Consider the following 22284-nt stretch of genomic DNA (forward strand, 5'->3'; position numbering starts at 1 on the left):
TCTGATTCACAATCCTTATTCGACTTGTAGTGCCCGAAGGGTTTTCACCATCAAGCCTCTCTCATTTCGTTCTTTATCTCAACTTACAGTCGCCTCAAGGTGCCCGTGAAGGTTTTCACCAATAAGACTCTCTCATTTTTTATTTCTCTCAACTCACTTTGCCTCATGGTGCCCGTGAGGGTTTTCACCAATAAGACTCTCTCATTTTCCTTATTTTTCTACTTGTACCGGAGTATTGTCCCTCATATGAATCACCTCTACTTGCTCGACTTGGAATTTCTCGAAGACTGATCAGAAGGTCTTTCTTTGGACCGTAATGCAGGCTTTTGGACAGGGTTAGAAAGAAAGGGTATCAAAGGCTCAAAACAATTCAAATGGGTTCAAAATTACAACTTTCGGAATCAAATCTCTTGCAACAATCACAACTTCTGCCCCAGTTTCTTTGCTTGGGGACTTTTGGATTTTTATTTTGGTGTGACTGAACCTCGGAGAGAGGCTGCCTACGTATCCTTTCGGAATCAAGTCAAACGTAGTTCAGGCCATAAAATTTCGTTGTTGCGATCTTTCTTTTTTCCACTTTCCTTTTCTTTCTTTTCATTTCTTTTCTTTTCCTTCTCTTTTCTTTTCTTTTTTCTTTCTTTTCTCTTCTTTTTTTCTTTTCTTTTCTTTCCTCTTCTTTTCTTTTCTTTTCTTTTTCTTTTCTTTTCTTTTCTTTTCTTTTTTTTTTCATTTCACTGTTTTTCTCTTTCTTTTCTTTTCTCTTTTCTTCTCTTCTCCTTCTCCTTTTTCCTCTTGTTTCTCCGCTTATTTTCCCTGCTCGGGCTTCTGAATTTTGTTATCGATTCCGCAAGAGGGGTATGCAAGAAAATAATCGAGGCTCAAAGGGGGTAACAAAGGATACAGTGTTTGGATAGCAGAAGAAAATGCCTTCGTCATTCCAATCTCCAAAACATGCCAAGTACAAACTACACAATTAAACAAGCATACCCAACATCTTTTGATTGCACCAGAATTAATAGCCATATTCGCACATTTGCCTTCTACATTTGTCAATTACCCAACACCATTGGACAACAATCTCGGTACCACGAACGGTCCCTGTAGACTTGGGGGCAAACTTGCCTTTGGTTTCAAACCGATGTGGCATGATGCATTTCAACAGTATTTCTTTATGTTCCGTCTGCCCCAGTTTCACACAACTTGGACTCGAAGTGATCTCAAAATGCCCTTACGTATTTCCCTCGAATGTCCTTACATCTTCAACATTGTTTCATCGCTTTATACTAAACTGTCTTTTAAAAACCAGGCTGAGAATTATGCGTGCATGTCATGTCACCAGAACCAGCATGAAAAGAATTGTAAAAGGAGAAGAAAACTAAACAAAATGACCAGAAATGGCAGGAAACAGAGAATTGCATTAGACTGACGGTGAAAAGGTTTAAACAACGAAACAAGCAAACTAGACTAGAGTTACACCCCTTGAACAAACCTAAACAGCACTACACAAGCTACTACGACGAGACAAACAAGACAAAGTGAAAGGATAGAAGGGTTTGAGACACAAGACAATATCCGGATTACAACCCTGAAATAACCCGGACAACAGAAATGACAACCAAATAAACCACCAAAACTCCAAGAGATGGAACGTCTTCCCAGTTACCAAGCACGGCATCTTAGCCATTGAGTTTCGCATCAATACTTCCAAGATCATTATCAACTTTAATCAACAAGTTCCCAAGAGGATTCGCATGCTCCCTGTCACTGTCATTGGCCACAACTACCCCTTCTTGAATCATTCTTTCTATTTCCCTTTTCAAAGAGCGACAATCTTCAATGCTATGCCCCCGTACTTTAGAGTGGTACATGCATCGAACAGCAGGATCAAAGCCTTTCGCATATGGGTCTAAAAAATTGCTTTTGGGCACCCGTATCAACCAACTCAGTTCTGTTGTTGTCTGCCATTGCCTTTTAACTTTATGTTGTAGAGAAGAGTTACCACTTCAAAAACCTCAAACCAACCACCCTTCTGATATGAGTATAACAAAATGAAGCCATCACGTTAGCGTTAGGGCATTTAACAGCTAAAAATATCACATTTAATGCAATGCACCTAGCCACAGTTATCGGTTCTAAAATGACTTCGAGGGTATGAAGGTCAGTTGGCATCGTCCCAATTTGTTCATTTCAATCCTCTCTTTTCTTTGCTTTTCTAGCACTTTCTTGATCATTTTCCTTCCTCTTTTCCCTTATTATTATCACTCTTTTCTTTCCTCTCATTTCTCACATCCCATGATTTCACCTCTTTTTTTTCTTTGTCTCTCTTTTTTCTTTTTTTTTTCTTTTCTTCCTTTTAATAATAAAAAAAATTCGATCGTACCCTATGTAGGTTGCCTACGTATCATGACCCCGCATGAATCAGATCTTTGCGTAGTTCTGGAAAAACGGGAATAAAGTAAACAAGCTATCTTCTCTCTCTTTTTTTTCTCTTTTTTTCTTCTTTTTTACCTTAATGACTGCTCTGATGAGAAAAGAGAAATAAAAGAAGCAAATCCCTTTTTTTTAATTTTCTAGACTTAATGTTCTATAACCTATTCTAAACTCAAGCTTAGCGAGCATGTATATTTTTCCTTTTTTTTTTTTTTTGAAACAAACACTCTATGGGAATTTATTAAGGAAAAATCCTACAAGAGCAAAATATTTTTTGATTCTTCTTTTTTTCTGAAATGAAGTCCAAACAATAAACCAAAGAAAAACATTTCGAATTTTCGCAAGATTTCGAAACAAGCCATGAGAAAGTTAAACTAAAATGTTTTTGGACTTCAATTTTGATTGCCTAAAGAAGAAATTCTAATGATAAACAAAATAAAGTATATTTTTTCTCTATGTACAATATCTTTAAGTTCTAATGAAAAACTCTCTTTTTTTTTCATCTTTTCACTAATTTCCCAAAGAAACACCTCAAAAGAAAAAAAAATTTTGGATTTTTGAGATTAATACTTTAAAGAAAACTTTTAACAAGGTACTAAAAGAATATTTTTTTTTTGAATTTTTGGTCCTAATATAGTAAATATAGAAACAATTAAGTCCTAGATATAAATTGCCTAAAGGAAAAACCACCTCAATTTTTCATTTCTAGAACTAGTATTCTAAAGAAAACTTATGACGGAAATATAAAAATACAAAATTTCTTTCTTTTCTTTTTTTTTCTCTTTGGATTTTTGGCCTATAAAAAGACGCTGTAAGATTTAACAATGCTAAAAGAACAGAGTGGCAAAAGTTATTCAACTATCGCTGCATTAGAGACTAAACACAATTCAACAATTTCAATATTCAACCCATCAATGCACGTAAGTATGTCACACTTGGAATACACATCCATCAATGCACTCTCTATATACAAATCTGAATGAAACCCCAACTTCCAAACAATCCCAGGAATTTGACGAGCCTCCACGAGTGCCTTGATGCCAGAACACGCCAACAGTGCACTTAAGTATGTCAAATAATTAGGCATAACGACAGCACCTTGCATCTTCACAAACAAATCCAAGCTTTCCTCACAAAATTCATTTTGAGCAAGCCCAGAAATCAAAGCTATCCAAGAGATAACATTACTCACATCCATCTCATCAAAAACCTGTCTGCCCGAATTAGCACATCCGCATCGAAAATAAGAAGTAATCAATGCATTACCAACAGATATTTCCCTCACCATGCCGCTCAAAACAACCAACCCATGCATCATCTTGTTAAGACCAAGAAAACCAAGCCCATCACAAGCTGATAAAATTATAGTCAAACTGGCATGATCAAACTCAAAACAACCAGAACCCATCATTTCTTTGAAGTACCCCAAATCCCATTTTAAAAGACCCATTATTCATAAATCCTGAAATAAGTGAGTTCCATGAAACAGTATCTTTCATGGGCATTTCATCAAACACTTGGGCAGCGTCATATGTCCTCCCACATCTTGCATACATTGTCAGAAGAGCCGTGCCAACGTGTTGAATGAACTCAAATATATGGGTGATCTCAGTCATGAAGCGTCTCCAAAATATCCTCATCCCGGTACAAATGAAACCTGCTAGAAAATCATCCATACAAATGAAACTGGCAAATTGACTAATGCCTTTGTATGGTTGAAAGGTACACTTGACTCTGCACTAGCAGCATAAAGCTCTCTTCCAACCTTTCATTTACACCTGGGAAAACTGTGAAATGAAGAGAGTAGGGCATCCAAACAAAAACACAAGTTTCCATGGAAATAGCGTTCAAAGTTCACAGATGATAGACCATAGTTAGTCAAAAGCTGTTCAATAAGATCATATTTGCAATCCACCAAATTAGAACAAAAGAGAACACTTGGAGATGGCAAGACATCACCATTAAAACTAAGATCTGTATTTCATATTGTACAGCTTACAAGCCAACTAAGTTTACGTAATTACACCTGATAATTAAAAACGAATTCTCATCACCTCAAACCCACCCCAAGATCCCAGCAACTATCAGTTTCCAGAAATCGTGCTCCGGCAGAATTCAGAAACTCAAGCAAAAATCTCAGTACAAACGGTCCCAATTATTTTCAGATGGACAGCAGCAAAGTAATGTAAACTCAGAAACTTAGACTATGATCTCTTCAGTTCATTCCACCTGCTATCTCAACCCGAGAAGAATTGATCAAACCAGCTAGCTGAACAGTATATTTCCGGCATCTCACATAGGGCAGAAACAATGCAGAATTGTACTGAAAATACAACAGTCTCAGGATTGATCAAAAGCAGAATTCAAAACAGCTCAGCAAATTGCAGTTAGAACTCAAGAAAAACAATCGCAGCAGCATCAGTTTCTCTTGAACTTTGAAGTAAATCTGTTGCCAAAAATGATGCAGATTTTCAATAGGTAACAGGGAGCAAACAGATAGACAATTTGGTGCAAATAACCAATGCAAAACAGGTGCAAAACTGGTGTTAAAAATGCTGTCAAATTGCTGCTCCCAACTGAGTTCTTAAGTGTAGATTTGCAGGTATTAAACCTGGAATTTTCGGCTGCAAACCTTTTGCTTTTCCAGCCTTGGAAGTTCAGCTTCAACTGTGCAGGAAACTACTGCAGCTACCAGCCAGAATAACCACAAAGTGCATAGAAAGTGCAACTGAACAGTGCAAAATTTTCTTTCGGAAAAAAAAAAGGCTGCTCAAAACTTGAATTTCAGTAGTGTATTGTAGTCATGTAAACTAGAGCAATGCAGTTAAGTTAACTGAAGCTAAAACTTTTGCAAAATTCCCTCAACTGTTCAGAAAAACTATAGTAATACCAATCTACAAAGGAAATGCGAAAATCTTCACTGTTAAGCAAAAACTGAACAATATATGACTGTAGGCAGCAAGCACAAAACTCCTTTACAGCAACAGGAAACAAACAACAAATTATTGCTCAGCAAACCTTCAACTTCTATCAGCAGACTCTAACCTACTGGAAAATAATTTATGTGACAAAAGCACTCAATTCAACAAGGAGAACATTTTAGAAGTAAAAACCAGATTTCAAACTATCACTGTTGAACTCAAGCACAATCACAAATTTTCGGCCGATTTAGCTTACAAATCACAATTCAAGCATATGCTCAATCTCTAGTCCAACTGAATCCCCTCTATTAAACTCAACGACAACAACAAATATTAAAACCGGTGTTAACAAGTTCAAACTAGGAGAATTTCAGCTATCAATTTATTCCAGAAACTTCTCCACAAATATTGGCAAACTTCAACAAGACAAGCTTACGAACTTCGCAGTCTTAGCACAAAGATAATTGGTGTTCAATGCAGGATTTACTTTCAAACATTGCCCCACGAATAACTGAATTGAAATCACAAAACAATGCTCCAACAAACAAGGACTGATCCCTACAGAACTTTCGTCAGCACAAAAGAAGTTTGACAAGAGCACTTCAACTTGAACTCCAAAAATTTCAATAGTATAGTCCATTGTCACAACTCAATTCACACAATTTCCAACAAGCAACTTCTGAATTCTAAAACTAACCTATGTGGCTAAAAGTGGCTAGAAGTGCAAAATTTGGCTATGACCCCGCAAAGCCAAGAACCTAAGATTTACTAGGAAGACCGGACCCTATGTGGGTTGCCTACGTATCACGCCCCGAAAGACGAGAATCAGGTATGCGTAGTTCGCGCAGATTGGATACGGTTGAGAATTAAAAAAAATAACTAATTTAGAGAAAACATATTTTTTGTCTTTTCCTTGAAAATGATGAAACATGCAAACTCTTTTTGGATTTTCTTTTTTCCCTTTTTTTTGATTTTCTGATTTTCGGAAAATGATGAAAAAGTGCAACATCCTTTTTTTGAATTTTCAAGCTCTCTTTTTTTCTTTTTCTTTTTTTTTATTTTTTTTCATTTTTCACTGTTTTTTTCATTCATTTTTTTTTTCATTTGCCCTCAGCTATCCTTGGTCCGCCAAATGACCCTTTTACCCTTGAATAAATGCAACATGTAGCACATAGGATGCATCAAGATGGTCTGTTATTTTGGGTACACCTGTCCTAGACGGACCCAACCCCTGTGTTGAGTCCCCTAAGTCAAATGCACATAATGCAAACAAATGTTCCTACTAGGGATCCGGCATGAGGTTTTGTTCTTCTAGGTTTAAACCCTAGGTTTATTGGTCTAGACCTGGCTTACCCGAGCGGACAACTCGAGCCGAGGGGGAGGCAGCGTGCCGGGGATACAGAAGCTCCGCCGGCTTAGCAACTTATCCAAACCTCGTTCTAAATGGGCAAAGACTCTGAACAGAAGAGAAGCTACACGAAGTGCACCCTTCTCCATGATGTAGAAGACTCAGAGAGAGGAAGGGATTCGTAACAGTTTATATATACAATTCACGAAATATCAAAGCGGTAAAGCATTTAGCACATTAAGCCCAAACATGTAACAAAATCAGATAAAGCCAAATATAACAATTTAACTGAGCTCGAATTCTGAACCCTGAACCAAAAGTTCTAGGTTCTAGTCCCCAGCAGAGTCGCCAGAGCTGTCACACCTCCTTTTTCGCTACTACACCCCGTGAAGGGTATAATAAATAAGGAGTTTTTCCAATTAAAGGACAATCGAAAAGGGATTCATTTTAATAAAATGAATCCCGTTTCGATTGTCCTTTAATTGAAAAAACTCCTTATTTATTATACTCTTCACAGGGTGTAGTAGCGAAAAAGGAGGTGTGACATGTGGTAGTTGGTTTGGCTTTTGAGTGGAACTAATAAAATCAGGAGAAAGGTGCACTGTTTTGAACAAGTAAGAGCCACTTGAATTGAGAAAAAAAATAGTTGGATTGTTGTGGAAAAAAAATATTCCTTGATAAGTGGTGGCTTTTGATGTAATTGTGCTTAAAGAAGTATGGGGTAATACACATTGATGTGAAGGTGGAGTTTGTTTTGACATAAGTATGGGGTATGAATGTTAAAGTATATGTATTAAAGTGCTTTGGGAGATGTAGTCACTCTTATATCTAAATGTATCCTACTCGTCCCGTAGCCTACATTACAACCAAATAAAGTCCTAATTGATCCTAGATTGAATGAGCTCGATTAGTGGAGTAGTACACTACGGGCAAGCTTATGGTGCATCTTTTGTGGCATATGAATATTATTTGTGAGAGTGAGTGAATTCTTTCTATCTTGAGTTCCTAAGTGTTCTTAAATTTTATTGTGTGGAACTACTCTCTTTTGTTGTGTGAGGGCACTTGATTCATGAAGGAAAGGTAATGTCAGTGACCTCTATGTTAGAGTAAGTAGGTGAGTTGTGAATAATGCGTGGTACTTGTGAGTCAAATCTTGAGGTGAAGATGTTACGCTTTTGTGCTTAGTCTATTTTAAATATTCTTGGTGTGATGAGTTAGGGGAATTGTTTAAAAATGTCGTGTCTATATAAAGTGTAGTTTGATTGCACGAGGACGAGCAATGGTTTAAGTGTGGGGTGTTGATGATAGGCTATAATTACGTATTTTAGTCGCTTATTACACTCAAATTTACTACACTTTAGTTGAGTTTGCATTTTAATCGTTAGTGTTTTGCACTAATTGTGTGTTTTATGCCTTGTAGGAGTGATTCCGAGCTATATAGATGTTAAGGAATGAGTTTGGATGATAAATGATCAAAAGATGACAATTCGACACAAAAAGAAGAAATTAAAGGATTGGGAGCTCGTCTATTCTCGTGCGTGGCACAAAGTCGGACACGAAAAAGGAGAAAAGTTAAGGCACAAAACAGCGAAGCGAAGCAAAGGCACGGAGCGCTTCGCGAAATAGAAGAATCTCAAAAGATGGATCCGCGTCAAAGTCCGCGTCTAGACGCGAAGGCAAACGCGGATCCGCGTCAAAGTCCGCGTCTAGACGCGAAGGCAGACGCGGATTCCAGCTCTCCCATCCGAAGTTGGATTGAAGAATTCCGCCCCTCATCAACCCTAGGTCATATAAATACATCCTAAAATACCACTTTGAAGGGGAGACACTACTTTAGGGTTAGACAACACCCTTGGAGGCAAGAACATGCTAGGAGCAAGGAGGAAGATTCACCTACGAGTTTTTCCCCTTCTTCTTCCTATTTTATTGTTGGTTATGAATTGGAGTATTGTGTTTTCACATACTTGTATGACAAGCTAATTCATTTTTTAGGATTTTGATGGAACCTTTTGGGGATGAATTGGTTGTTATATTAATATAATTTTGAGTTAGTTGTTAATCTCTATTTGTTCAACTACGTTTTGATTTTGGTTAATTGAAAGGATCCTCAATTAGCCGTTCCTATTTATTATGTATCTGCTTGAGAGAGAGTGCATATTTAGGTAGTTGTTTGAACAACATCACTCCCGGAGTATAGGCGAGAGTCATAACCGAGGTTTAGAGGTTGGATTAGAGATAACGATACCTCGGGTGCGATCTAAGTGAACTGTAATGTGAATCTAGCTTGAGAGAGTGCGTCTAGTAAATTATCATAATTGCTTGAGAGAGATTTATGATAGCTGGAGAGTTCATGATTGATAGAGGCAACTAATTCAAAGCTATAAGAAACATACAATTAATGAAATCAACAATTGGGAAAATCATAACTCTAGACCTCCTTAATTTAGTCTCCAAACATTTGTCTCGTTAGTTGATAATTTTACCGTTTTATAGTATTTGTTGGTTAATTAGTTAGATATAAAAATCTTAATATTATAATTTAGAAATTGTTCAAACTTGTCTTCTTTGCGATATTGAACAATTACAGCGAAACCTTAGTTCTCTGTGGGATTCGACTCCGGACTTTTAGACCGGATTATATTTGCAGTGACCGCTTATCCTTTTTAGGACTAGAGTTGGGCGTGATCAACACCCCTACTGAATATATAACATACATGTATTTGTTATCTAGTGTGGTTTAATATACAACCTTTAAACGACGTTCTTTTAGATAGTGCTCTTCTTTCTCTTTTGCTTTGTAAAAGAAGGTTATCATTTTGTGTTAACCTTTTCAAAACCTAGACATGTAAATGCACATAAAGTAAGTTCTCTTTTGTTTTTATGTACTTCGTTGCACCATTAAAAAGGTAGTAAAAAAGATACTGAAAGAAGAGTAGTCCTAATCAGGGGCGCCCGACCAATTTTATAGCCTAAAGCCAAATTTTATGAGGGGCCTTAACTTTTTAAAAAAAAATTAATTATTTATTTAAAGTTTATTTTTTTTTAGCTTTTCTTAGATACAAAGTTATTAATAATTTTCTTATAATAAATAACTTCTAATAAGTATTTCTCAAGTGACAATATAGCTAATCCATTTAACCTTTCTTGTGACATTGTTGTTCTTAGGTAAGATTTTATCAATTTTTATTTTGAAAACTTCTTTCCGCTGAAGCAACGGTAACATGAGTTATGAACATTATTCCACAAGCAATTTAGGCATTTGGAAAAACATAAAATCTTTTTATTTGATTAAGTGTATTAATTAAACTGTTATCTTCTAATTGTACTATTTTTCTTAATACTTTTAATTCAGAAAATAAATCTAAACCATCAAAATCGAATTGATTATTATGCTTTAAGGAGCGTTCAAGATTAAGGCAATATTTTTTCAAATTTTCAACATCTAGTGATCTTAGTTTTTACTACCAACTAGAAAACCAAAAATATTTTCATATGCTTCGAATTGTTCAAATCTATTTTGAAGTGAAAAAATAGTCTTGTCTATTATGTATAAAAATAATCAACTCTAAAGGACTCTTTGAAAGTTTTTAAGATTTCATTATCAACATTCGCACGAAATTGTTACTTCCTATACATCACACGTTCTTAGGAAATTCAGGTTCAATATTCATTTCAAGTGCGATTTTCTTGATATAAATCATAATAGTTGCAAATCCTTATTCTCTATATTTGTTAAAGAAAGAAATCAAACTTTTTCACTTTACATAACTTTGTTTTAAACTTATATATAGTTTATTAGGTGTAACAAAAAAATGGAGCCCCCACAAATATGGGACCTAAAGCGGTTGTTTTACTTGCTTTATGGAAGGGCCGCCCTGAACCCAAGAAATGTAAGAGTTGTTTCCCATCTTATCATTGACACTGATGTTGGGATTGAAAATGTGCTTGGATTTGCTAGGATCAAATTTCCAATAACTTCGACAACAATTGTTGCCACAGCCCCAACCACAATGTGCCATTATTGTCCACCCAACTAAATGCAAAATTAGGAACTGCAAGCACACAAGAAAAAAATACAGAGGAGTGTGAATTTACTTATATATATAGATGAATTTTGTGAGTTTGAATTATCTGGTAATGAGAGTTGATGTGTATAAAAGGGGGAAAGAGAGATGAATAAAACTAAGAAGATGGTGTAGAGGAGAAGTTGGTTTGCCATGGATGAAACTGCTGACTAGAAAGAGAGCGGGAGAATGAAAAAGTTGGTTTCTTATAATGAATGAACGGACATTGTGTCGTTGCATTTTTTTTAAATAAATTTGAAACTCCAACAAAGTTGAAAATTATCCAAAATATTATATGTGTCAATTAAATGTTATTCCACTTGTCATCATAATATTTCTTTGCCTCTCCTATTATATATAAATAGATATAGATTTATTTACTTATTTTATATTTTAACTTATTCCAATAAATATAAAATATTATTTCCATAAAAATAATATAGATATTTTAAAATGTAAATTTGAATTTGAATTTTAAAAATAATTAAATAACTTATTATTAAGTAACCTAACTAATTTATCCTAAAATCACCACATGTCTTTCTTCTACAATGCCACTTGTCATAATCCTAGGCTAAACTTTCTTCCTTTTAATGATACAATGCTATTTGTCATAATCCTAGGCTAAACTTTCTTCCTTTTAATAATAGATAGATATTGAATAAAGTATATACGTTATTTTTATGATGTTCAAGCTAAATTAGAAATAAAAAAACCTCCGTCGAAATCAATTAATTGATATTTAACTTATACGACTTGTATAAGTTAAAGAATTGTTTTCTTTTGTATACAGAAACACATATACTAAATCATCTTTAAAATGTTTCAGTATCTCTGTTTCTTGCTTCTTTTCGATTACATAAGCAATATAGAAGGGGACATAATCATTTATCGAAACCAAATTTATTTTCACTCTATTAGTATTTAGAAAGAAAAATGCATAGAAAGTTTCATTCTTATTCTTTTCTTAAGTTTTAAGTGATTCTAATTAATTTTACGTTTAATGCAGTCTCTCAATATAAAATTTTAGAGAAAGAAAGAAATCAGTTCTTGAGAAAGCTATACTTAAAAAGAAAAAATTCAATTCAATCCTTTTAAACTCACCAACTTGGTAAATATTAAACTTATTCACAAAGATGGGAATATTTAAGTGGGAATCACGATCCCAACACTACTGGCAAATAATGAATTTTAATGGGTTTCAGACAGATCATTTTGAATGAAAATGTTTGAAATGTATCCTAATTAACAGTAACATCTGAGGTTACCTCCGGATCGAATGTTTTTTCCAAGACTAGATAAGATCCAGATATGTTCAGATTCAATCTCATCAGCTCGAGCAATTTTTCTTCCCAACAGAATCAGTTTTAAAGTGAAGGGAGGAAAACTCAAAACCCACACCGCACCGCACTAGATTCTGAAAAACAATTGTCAACCTGCACCGCACTAGATTCTGAAAAAAATTCTCAACCGCCCTGCCTCGCACCGTACCTGCATAAGACCAAATCGCCGTTTCGCTCCATTGCCATCTCTAAATGACATCTTGTACTTGTACAATATTTTTCTTGCAGTGTAAAAGACTAATAGTATATTTTGGCCGAACTTCTAAAATCATCATATTTTAGTAAGTGTTTTTCTCAAAAGTATTTTTAAAAAAATATTTTTAGTAAAGAAACAACTAGTGTTTAGCTTATCAATTTGAGAAGTACTTTGAATAGTAATTAGTGTATGGTCAAGCTTTTAAAAAGTACTTTTAAGCGTATTTTTCTCAAAGTGCTTTTCGAAAAAATATTTTGGGGAGAAACTATTTTTTTCTGCTTCTAAAAAAGTATTGTTACTTCTACTCAAAAATATTTTTTTCATTTTAAAAGCTTGGCCAAACACCTTAACTTTAGAAAGGAAAAAAAAAAACTTTTTTCCTCCACTTATAAGTCAATTTTTTCCCAAAAAACTATGATTATTCAAATTTCAAATACGTTTTTTTTCACAACCTCTGGTTTTTCTAACATATACTGCCTCTGTTCATTTTTACTTGTCCACTATTGGTTTTGTACACCCTTTAATAAATAATAAATAAAGTGTATCATTTACCATGATACTTGTGAGGCCCCGTGAAAAATTTCCACTCTAAACCCGAACCTCGTAGTGCCAAGTTAGGGCCAGGTGTTAGAAACTCATAAGGCTCGGACCCTTTGAGCTGATCTATGCATTTAAAAATCAAGAATCAAAGTTTTCCAGAAAAGTGCAAATGTGCGGTTTAGAATGCGGTCGCATACCAAGTATGCGGACCGCATTTCTGCCGCAGAGTGAGTCAGTGTGTTAGCTAATTTGAGGTTAAAGATGCGGTCCATTATGCGATCACATAACCAATATGCGGACCGCATAGTCGTCGCATAATTTCCTTGGGATTTTGTGAAGATCAGTTCTGCGGTGCATAATGCGATCGCAGAACGGGTATGCGGACCGCATTTCCGTCGCATACCCAAGCAGAAGGTTCAGGTTTTGGGAGCCTTTTTGCGGTCCAATATGCGGCCCGCATTTCCACTTTGCGATCGCAAATCCGACTCGGGGCTCCAATTTTTTAATTTTTAACCCGACCCCCTATCGTTATATTCGGTATTATAGCTCATTTTGAGCAATTTTCTGGACATTTCTAGAGTGAGGGAGAGGGGTCTAAGTGAGAGAAAGTTTCCCCCCACCAAATTACTCCATGAAACCTTGTTGAATCCTTGAAGATAATCAAGCAAGGGCAACAAAACTTTTCATCCCAAGAGGTAAGGCTTCATCACCTCAGTATTATTTCTACACTCAGCTATAAGGGGTCATTAGTAAGGTAATTCATGGGTATAAGAATTAATTCCTTGCATGCCTATCAAAACTTAGGGTATTGGAAGATAGTAAACTAAAAAGGGAGCAATTGGGGTATAAAAGGATAGAAAGTTCTCTCAAAAGGGGCCTAAGATCATAATGCACCTTTAGTGTTTGATATTATGCACGAACCAAGCTAGGATCTCAACTTCGTCTCTAATTCTCGGATTAATTTGTAATTCTTACAAAATAGATCGAAGCGATAAGAGTTCCGAAAATTTGTAAAGAGTAAGGGAAGCTATATTGAGGTATGTATGGCTAAAACCCCCTTTTATTAGAAATTGAGCTCCGTGAGCGTTTACGGAAGTGTGGTAAGACTTGAATTGGTTAATGTATTGATTGTTATTGCGCATTAATTGATTTGCAATTATCTACACATATACGTGAAGGATGTGCCTCAATGTGATGTAATGTACCATTCTTGAAAATTTAGAGAAGTATGAAGAATACAATTATGTATCGAAATGCTTAGGCTATAGGCCAAGATTGAAACTGAAAATTATTCATGCTAGCTATGTGCTCACTTACCTGTGCTTGCAACTTAAACTACTCTTGTATATGTCTATGATCACAACTTGCAAGATGAATATTGAAAACAGAAAACGATGTGATAATGGTGGCCCTAAGTGCCAAGGAATTGATATGATATATGTGAAATGAAGAATCGTATGTGATGACTAATGAGAAAGGAACAACGCCTAGATAAGGTGACCTAGCCGATCGGGTCGTGATCGGACACCATACCGCACACATGGTGGTAATGTGTTGATATTGAGCTCTGGATAGAGGAAATGAAATAGTGATTGAGATATATGCCCCAAATGAGGCAACCTAGCCGGTCGGGTCGTGATCGGACTCCGCTCAAGATAGCGGTGGTATTGAGAACAGTGATGAACGTAGGAAAGGAATGCCCCAAACTAAGTTATGGGAATTATGTGAATGATTTTATGATTTGCATATTTGATTCACCTATGTGATTTACTTGTCATTTCTTGGTAGTTCTTTCTAGTAAAATGGTGTTTAGTTATACATACTAGTACTATTCCATGGTACTAACGTCCCTTTTGGCGGGGGCAATACATTTTCTTAAATGAATGTAGGTGGCTCCATAGCAGATAGTGCCGATCGGGTGTAGCGGAGCATTCTCCTTCCCAAAGATCTTGGTGAGCCCCTTTCTCCTTCAAGGGGGCTATATTGCACATCTTCTTATTTTGGACTTTCACTTTTGAGGTATAGTGTTGCGACCAAAAACATCCACGCAAGTGCACGTGATCGTCAAGTAATAGAGTAGTGAGTAGAGTATCGTTCCCTCGAAGTGATCAACTATTGACTGATTCAAACCCAATTACTTTACCTATTCAAGAGATGTGTCACAAAATAAAGATATATTTATTTCACTACCTAAATTATCAAGAATTAATCTAACTAAAGCAATTAACCAAACGAATAGCAGTTTCGAATAACACACAGTAGGAGAGGATATTCCAGGGTCACGGGCTAGTTAACAATCTTGTTGTGTCCTTAGCTTAAGATGACTAATTGATTTATCTGGGTTATTGATTGACAAGATTTATATTACTCGTAAGAATCTGTCGACTTCTTACTCGCCTGCTCAAGTTAACTCAATGCCTATATTTCTATGGAATTAAGATTAACAAGAACGCATTTACAATTCCTGTATTTTAACCAAGCAAGGCAAGTGGGTATATGTCTATCCCAATTGCAAATTCGTTCCCCGAGGCCCGGGTTCAAGAACCTGCTCTATTTAATTCTATATGAAACCTAGAATTCCCACTTTCGAGTTCAACTCTAGATTCATAGATAGTGTTTCACTGTTAGCTACTCAGCAAAACAATTAATAACAGAATTAAATAAACAACCCAATATGATAAACCAACTTTGTCAAATTAAACCTCAAACAACAACATTCATGCTTTACCCATGACCCTAGAGCAAAGGGTTTTAGCCACTCATACTATTGTTCATCACAAGTATATTCAATTTCATCATAATTAGCAAAAATGAAGAGAAGAAAAGAAAAACTTGATAATCCAATTTCCTCCTTGCCTCTTGCCTCTCTCTGTCTTGATTTAGCCTATGAAAACCTTGATAAAAACTTGATCACGCCCAACTATGCCTTATAAAAAGGACAATGCGGTCACTGCAAATATAATCCGGTTTACAAGTCCGGAGTCGAATCCCACAGAGAACTAAGGTTTAGCTACAACTGTTCACTATCACCAAGAAGACAAGCTTGAACAATTCCTAACTTATAGATATTAAGATTCTTGTGTTTAACTAATTAACTAACAAATTTAAAAAGTAAACTAACAACTAACGATACTGAGGGTTAGAGAAAAGATTAAGGAGGTCTAGAGTTATGATTTCCCCAATTGTCGGAATCCTTCCCGCTATGTCTTCTATAATTTTGCCTAAGTATTCTCTACCGATCATGAGCACTCTTATTACCGTAAATCTCTCCCGAGTTATTACGACAATTTACTAGACGCACTCTCCCGAGCTACACTAGCTGGCTTTTAATACAGCTCACTTCAGATCGCACCCAAGGCTTCGTTATCCCTAATCCCGCCTTAAACCCTCGGTTATTGATCCCTCATATACTTTGGGAGTGGTGTTGTTCAACAATTACCTAAATATGCACTCTCTCCCGAGTTATGCATACTAAATAGGCACAACTAATTGAGAGCTCTTCAACCAACCACAATATAAACGTAGTTGAACAAATAGAGAAAAGCTATGGCTCAATTATATAAAAACATAACAAGAATTTATCCTACAAAAGGTTCTATCAAAACTCTAGATAACAAATTAGCTATTCATAATAGTATGTAAAACTACAATACTAAAAGTCATAACCAACAATGAAAAATAGGAAGAGGAAGAAAAAAAACCTCGTAGAAGAATTCTCTGCCTTGCTCTCAATGTGTTCTTGCCTCCAATGGTGTTTTCTAATCCTAAAGTAGTGTCTCTCCGCCTCCTTAGGTCTAATTTGTGTCCAAAATATGTCCTCCTCTTGTTCTTGGTCGGCCTCCTTTGTTTAATATAGGGTTTAGGACTTAAAATCCCATGTTTTGCACTTTAGTCCCTGAAATTTTCGCTTCCTGCCGCGGTTTTGCCGCGGTCGCGGTGGAACCGCGGCGGAACCGTGGCCAAACATGCCCTCTGATTCTTCAGTTGTCCGCGACCATCTTCTACCGTGGTTCTGCCGCGGTCGCGGAAAAAACGCGGTTTTTCACCCTGTTCCTTGGAAAAACGTAAAACATAAAAGTTGTAGCCCTTTGAGTTAGCTTTCCAACCATATATTGTGGAGCCCAAATGGAGTTTTGAGCAAAAAGTTATGTCTATTTTACTAGACAGTATGCAATATGCCTCCTCAAGTCTTCGTTCGTACTTAATTATCAAATTTGACCCCCGAACACGATCCCGGCTTAATTCCTTGAGCTATTACTCAGACTTCAAAGCTTCAAATCACTTAAATTTATTCCATAACATCTATATAGCTCGGAATCACACCTACAAGGTATAAAACACACAATTAGTGCAAAACACTAGCGATTAAAGCGCAAACTCAATTAAAGTGCAGTAAATTCGAGTGTAATAAGCGACTAAAATATGCAATTATAGCCTATCATCAACACCCCACACTTAAACCATTGCTCGTCCTCGAGCAATCAAACTACACTTTTTTATAGACACGACCTTTTTAAACAATTCTCCTAACTCATCACACCAAGAGTATTTAAAATAGACTAAGCACAAAAGCGTAACATCTTCACCTCAAGATTTGACTCACAAGTACCACACGTTATTCACAACTCACCCACTTACTCTAATATAGAGGTGACTAACATTACCTTTCCTTCATGAATCTAGTGCCCTCACACAACAAAAGAGAGTAGTTCTACACAATAAAATTTAAGAACACTTAGGAACTCAAGATAGAAAGAATTCACTCACTCTCAAAAATAACATTCATATGCCACAAAAGATGCACCATAAGCTTGCCCGTAGTGTACTACTCCACTAATCGAGCTCATTCAATCTTGGATCAATTAGGACTTTATTTGGTTGTAATGTAGGCTACGGGACGGGTAGGATACATTTAGATATAAGAGTGACTACACCTCCCTAAGCACTTTAATACATACATTTTAACATTTAAACCCCATACTTATGTCAAACCAAAAACTCCACCTTCACATCAATTTATATTACCCCATACTTCTTTAAGAACACTTACGTCAAGAGCCACCACTTATCAAGAATTGTTTTTTTCAACAATCCAATTATATTTTTTTTCAATTCAAGTGGCTCTTCCTTTTTTAAAACAGTGCACCTTTCTCCTTATTTCATTAGTTCGACTCAAAAGCCAAACCAACCACCTCACACTTTAACTTTTACAAAGTTCATAAATAATTCAAGTGCTCATGAGAGGTTACAGTGGTTTAAATAGATGGTTAATTCAAACAAATGGGTAAGGCTTGTAATGTGGTTGCCAAAGAAACAGGATTATAGGCTCAAAGGGGTTAACTACGATACATAATAATTAGGCGGGTAAAATATACATATCTGGCTCAACAAGAAAACGCCTATATCACTGAACAACACTACTATTTCGCTTTGCAAACACACGGGGCAAGTTCTAGGCATCAAATGCACTGCACAGAATAACACAAAACCTTACACACACATGGCACATAACTCACTCAGGATTGGATTCATCAAGACACCCTAGTCAAAGCAGTTAAGCAAATTTAAGATCATACAATTTAAGGTACTTATACAAGAGTCAAAAACTGAGCCTAAGCGTCACAGCCAAAGTACTCACTATTCTCAAGGCATAACAAAGTCAAGAGATATTGCTTCATTTCAAAACAAAACACAATGGCTCCTATTCCTTAAAAAAAAACTAACTACGCCCGGTTCAAATAAAACCCTTGGAAAAGAACCGTGACCCAAAGAAAAACCAAGGGGGAGTTACTACACTACCTAAAACAAAACAAAAAATCTTTTTGGTATTTTCTTTAGACTTACTTCCCTCAAGAAAACTGTCTAGAAGATCCGTCATCAGGAAAAGTCCAATCTTTTAAAAAAAAATTATTTAATTAAAACACAGCTAAACTAGCATGAAAAGTCACCCGGATAATCTCCTCACCCCACACTTAAAATTGTGCATTGTCCCCAATGCACACCCATACATACAAGAGGGTAAAAGAAACTCCCTGGTAGGCCAAAGGCCGAAGCACTAGCAGCTTATGGGGTACTCAGACTTCTCCCAGCTTGGTCCTTCGTTCGGGTACCTCACACTTAGTTCCAACCATTTCATTTGTTGGTGCATCCTTCCAATACCTTTGCTTTCCATGCTCATAGAAAATAAAAAAATTGACACTACAAAAATAATATAATAAAAAAAATAAAAAAAAAATAAAAGAAAGCAATAAAGCTGGGTTGCCTCCCAACAAGCGCTTGATTTAACGTCGCGACACGACGTGAATCACTTTCTGCCTCCACTTTGAACTTATGAATCGAACCCCAAGTTTTGATTCTGCTCTATGATCATGCTCCTGGGGTGGTGGAACGAATCTAACTGGCCCAAGGAAATAATGTAGTATTCTGCACTCCTTGGCCTTTGTATGAGGTATGTAATCCTAACTTTCTGGCAAGAAGAATTCCAGAATATATGCACCTTGTTCCTCATTCCTTGACTCTTCGATTGGTTCAGATGACTCTATTTCCATATCATCATCCAAACATAATGTGGAAAAATGCTTGGAGTGTGGACCAATGCGCTCAAACACATGAACTTCAGGACTCTCAACATCCTCAACATCAGTGATACTAGAGTCAACAAAATTTATATCATCAAAGTCCTTGGCTGGCTCTAGTCTCACTTCTTCAACATTGACATCCTTAAATTGTGGTTGGCTAGGTTGTTGATGTTCTACTCTGACCTCCCCAATTAACACCTCAAATTCATGCTCTTCTTGGCTACTATCCTCAATATTGGCTTGTTGAGCATTAAAAGCTCCAACCACTTGACTCAATTGAGCCTCCAATTCGAATAGTTGCCTCTTGCCTTTCTATGTGCAATTGTTTTCTCATTGTTTTGTTCCAGAAGGCACTTTAGCATATCCTTAATCTCCTTCAGGTCCGCATCCCAGGTTCTTTGTTCCTATTAACTTCACAAGAAAAGGTCGAACCATCATAGTAAGGGGTTGGGGGAAAATAAAAAATATAAGCACAACCATGAAGGTGACCATTTTTACACCACCACAATCACACACATTCCACAAATAAGATTGAGTTGGTGCATATAACTCGCTCTTAGGAACGTTTTGAAAATTTTGCCACGGGTGGTTTCCTTCACAATATCTATGGAGATCAATAGTAGAATTATCTCCACCTAAATTCCCATATTACAAGATGCCATGTTTCTCAAATCAACAGTTTATAAAAAAAATAAAAAAATAAAAAAAATAAAACAACTAAAAGTTCAAACTTGAACCCTAGCAATATATACAGCTACAACTACACCGTTAGTTCCGGCAACGGCGCCAAATTGATCACGCCCAACTATGCCTTATAAAAAGGACGATGCGGTCACTGCAAATATAATCCGGTTTACAAGTCCGGAGTCGAATCCCACAGAGAACTAAGGTTTAGCTACAACTGTTCACTATCACCAAGAAGACAAGCTTGAACATTCCTAACTTATAGATATTAAGATTCTTGTGTTTAACTAATTAACTAACAAATTAAATAGTAAACTAAAAACTAACGATACTGAGGGTTAGAGAAAAGATTAAGGAGGTCTAGAGTTATGATTTCCCCAATTGTCGAATCTCTTCCCGCTATGTCTTCTATAATTTCGCCTAAGTATTCTCTACCGATCATGAGCACTCTTATTACCGTAAATCTCTCCGAGTAATACACACCTTTACTAGACGCACTCTCCCGAGCTACGCTAGCTGGCTTTTAATACAGCTCACTTCAGATCGCACCCAAGGCTTCGTTATCCCTAATCCCACCTTTAAACCCTCGGTTATTGATCCCTCATATACTTTGGGAGTGGTGTTGTTCAACAATTACCTAAATATGCACTCTCTCCCGAGTTATGCATACTAAATAGGCACAGCTAATTGAGAGCTCTTCAACCAACCACAATATAAACGTAGTTGAACAAATAGAGAAAAGCTATGGCTCAATTATATAGAAACATAACAAGAATTTATCCTACAAAAGGTTCTATCAAAACTCTAGATAACAAATTAGCTATTCATAATAGTATGTAAAACTACAATACTAAAAGTCATAACCAACAATGAAAAATAGGAAGAGGAAGAAAAAACTCGTAGAAGAATTCTCCGCCTTGCTCCCAATGTGTTCTTGCCTCCAAGGGGGTTGTCTAACCCTAAAGTAGTGTCTCTCCGCCTCCTTAGGTCTAATTTGTGTCCAAAATATGTCCTCCTCTTGTTCTTGGCCGGCCTCCTTTGTTTAATATAGGGTTTAGGACTTAAAATCCCATGTTTTGCACTTTAGTCCCTGAAATTTTCGCTTCCTGTCGCGGTTTTGCCGCGGTCGCGGTGGAACCGCGGCCAAACATGCCCTCTGATTCTTCAATTGTCCGCGACCATCTTCTACCGCGGTTCTGCCGCGGTCGCGGCAAAAATGCGGTTTTTCACGCTGTTCCATTTGGAATTTAGAAAAATGTAAAACATAAAAGTTGTAGCCCTTTGAGTTAGCTTTCGAACCATATATTGTGAATCCCAAATGGAGTTCTGAGCAAAAAGTTATGTCTATTTTACTAGACAGTGTGCAATATGCCTCCTCAAGTCTTCGTTCGTACTTAATTATCAAATTTGACCCCCTAACACGATCCCGACTTAATTCCTTGAGATTTTACTCAGACTTCAAAGCTTCAAATCACTTAAATTCATTTCATAACATCTATATAGCTCGGAATCACACCTACAAGGCATAAAACACACAATTAGTGCAAAACACTAGCGATTAAAGCGCAAACTCAATTAAAGTGCAGTAAATTCGAGTGTAATAAGCGACTAAAATATGCAATTATAGCCTATCATCAAAACTTCCTTGGGCGAGCTTGACCTTACATAAGTTAAGTGAATTTTTTCTCCAGATTTCCACTTTTGCCCCTAATGAACCATCGCCAGATTTTGGACTAGCGCTGCAGCGCATTTTAGCGCGCATTTGGCCGCGCTAGTTTGCTGAGGTTCTGTCTTGGCCGCGCATTTATTAGCGCTGCAGCGCATTTGGGCGCGCTAGCCCAGTTGTGCTGTGGCCTTGATATTTTGCCTTGTCTTCAACCATACAATACTCCGAGGGATCTTTGTTGCTCCAAAATGGTTCCAAATCACATTTTCTAGCATAATATAAGCTCCTTAACCTGAGATATATACAATTCACAATTAGAGCCCATATTTCATCAATTAATCATAATATGACCTTGGAATATAATCAAGCGAAAGCATACATAATAGCTAAATCATCTAGATTTTGCCTATTATCATATAGCCGGGGCCTTGTTGCCGGCGTTGTCACATTTATTTTTGTATCCTTAGAGGCTCCGTAGACATGTACGTGGGTTATGCGTGGGCTTTGAATGAGC

This window comes from Nicotiana attenuata, unplaced genomic scaffold, assembly GCF_001879085.1.
Source record: "Nicotiana attenuata strain UT unplaced genomic scaffold, NIATTr2, whole genome shotgun sequence".
Taxonomy (NCBI): Eukaryota; Viridiplantae; Streptophyta; class Magnoliopsida; order Solanales; family Solanaceae; genus Nicotiana; species Nicotiana attenuata.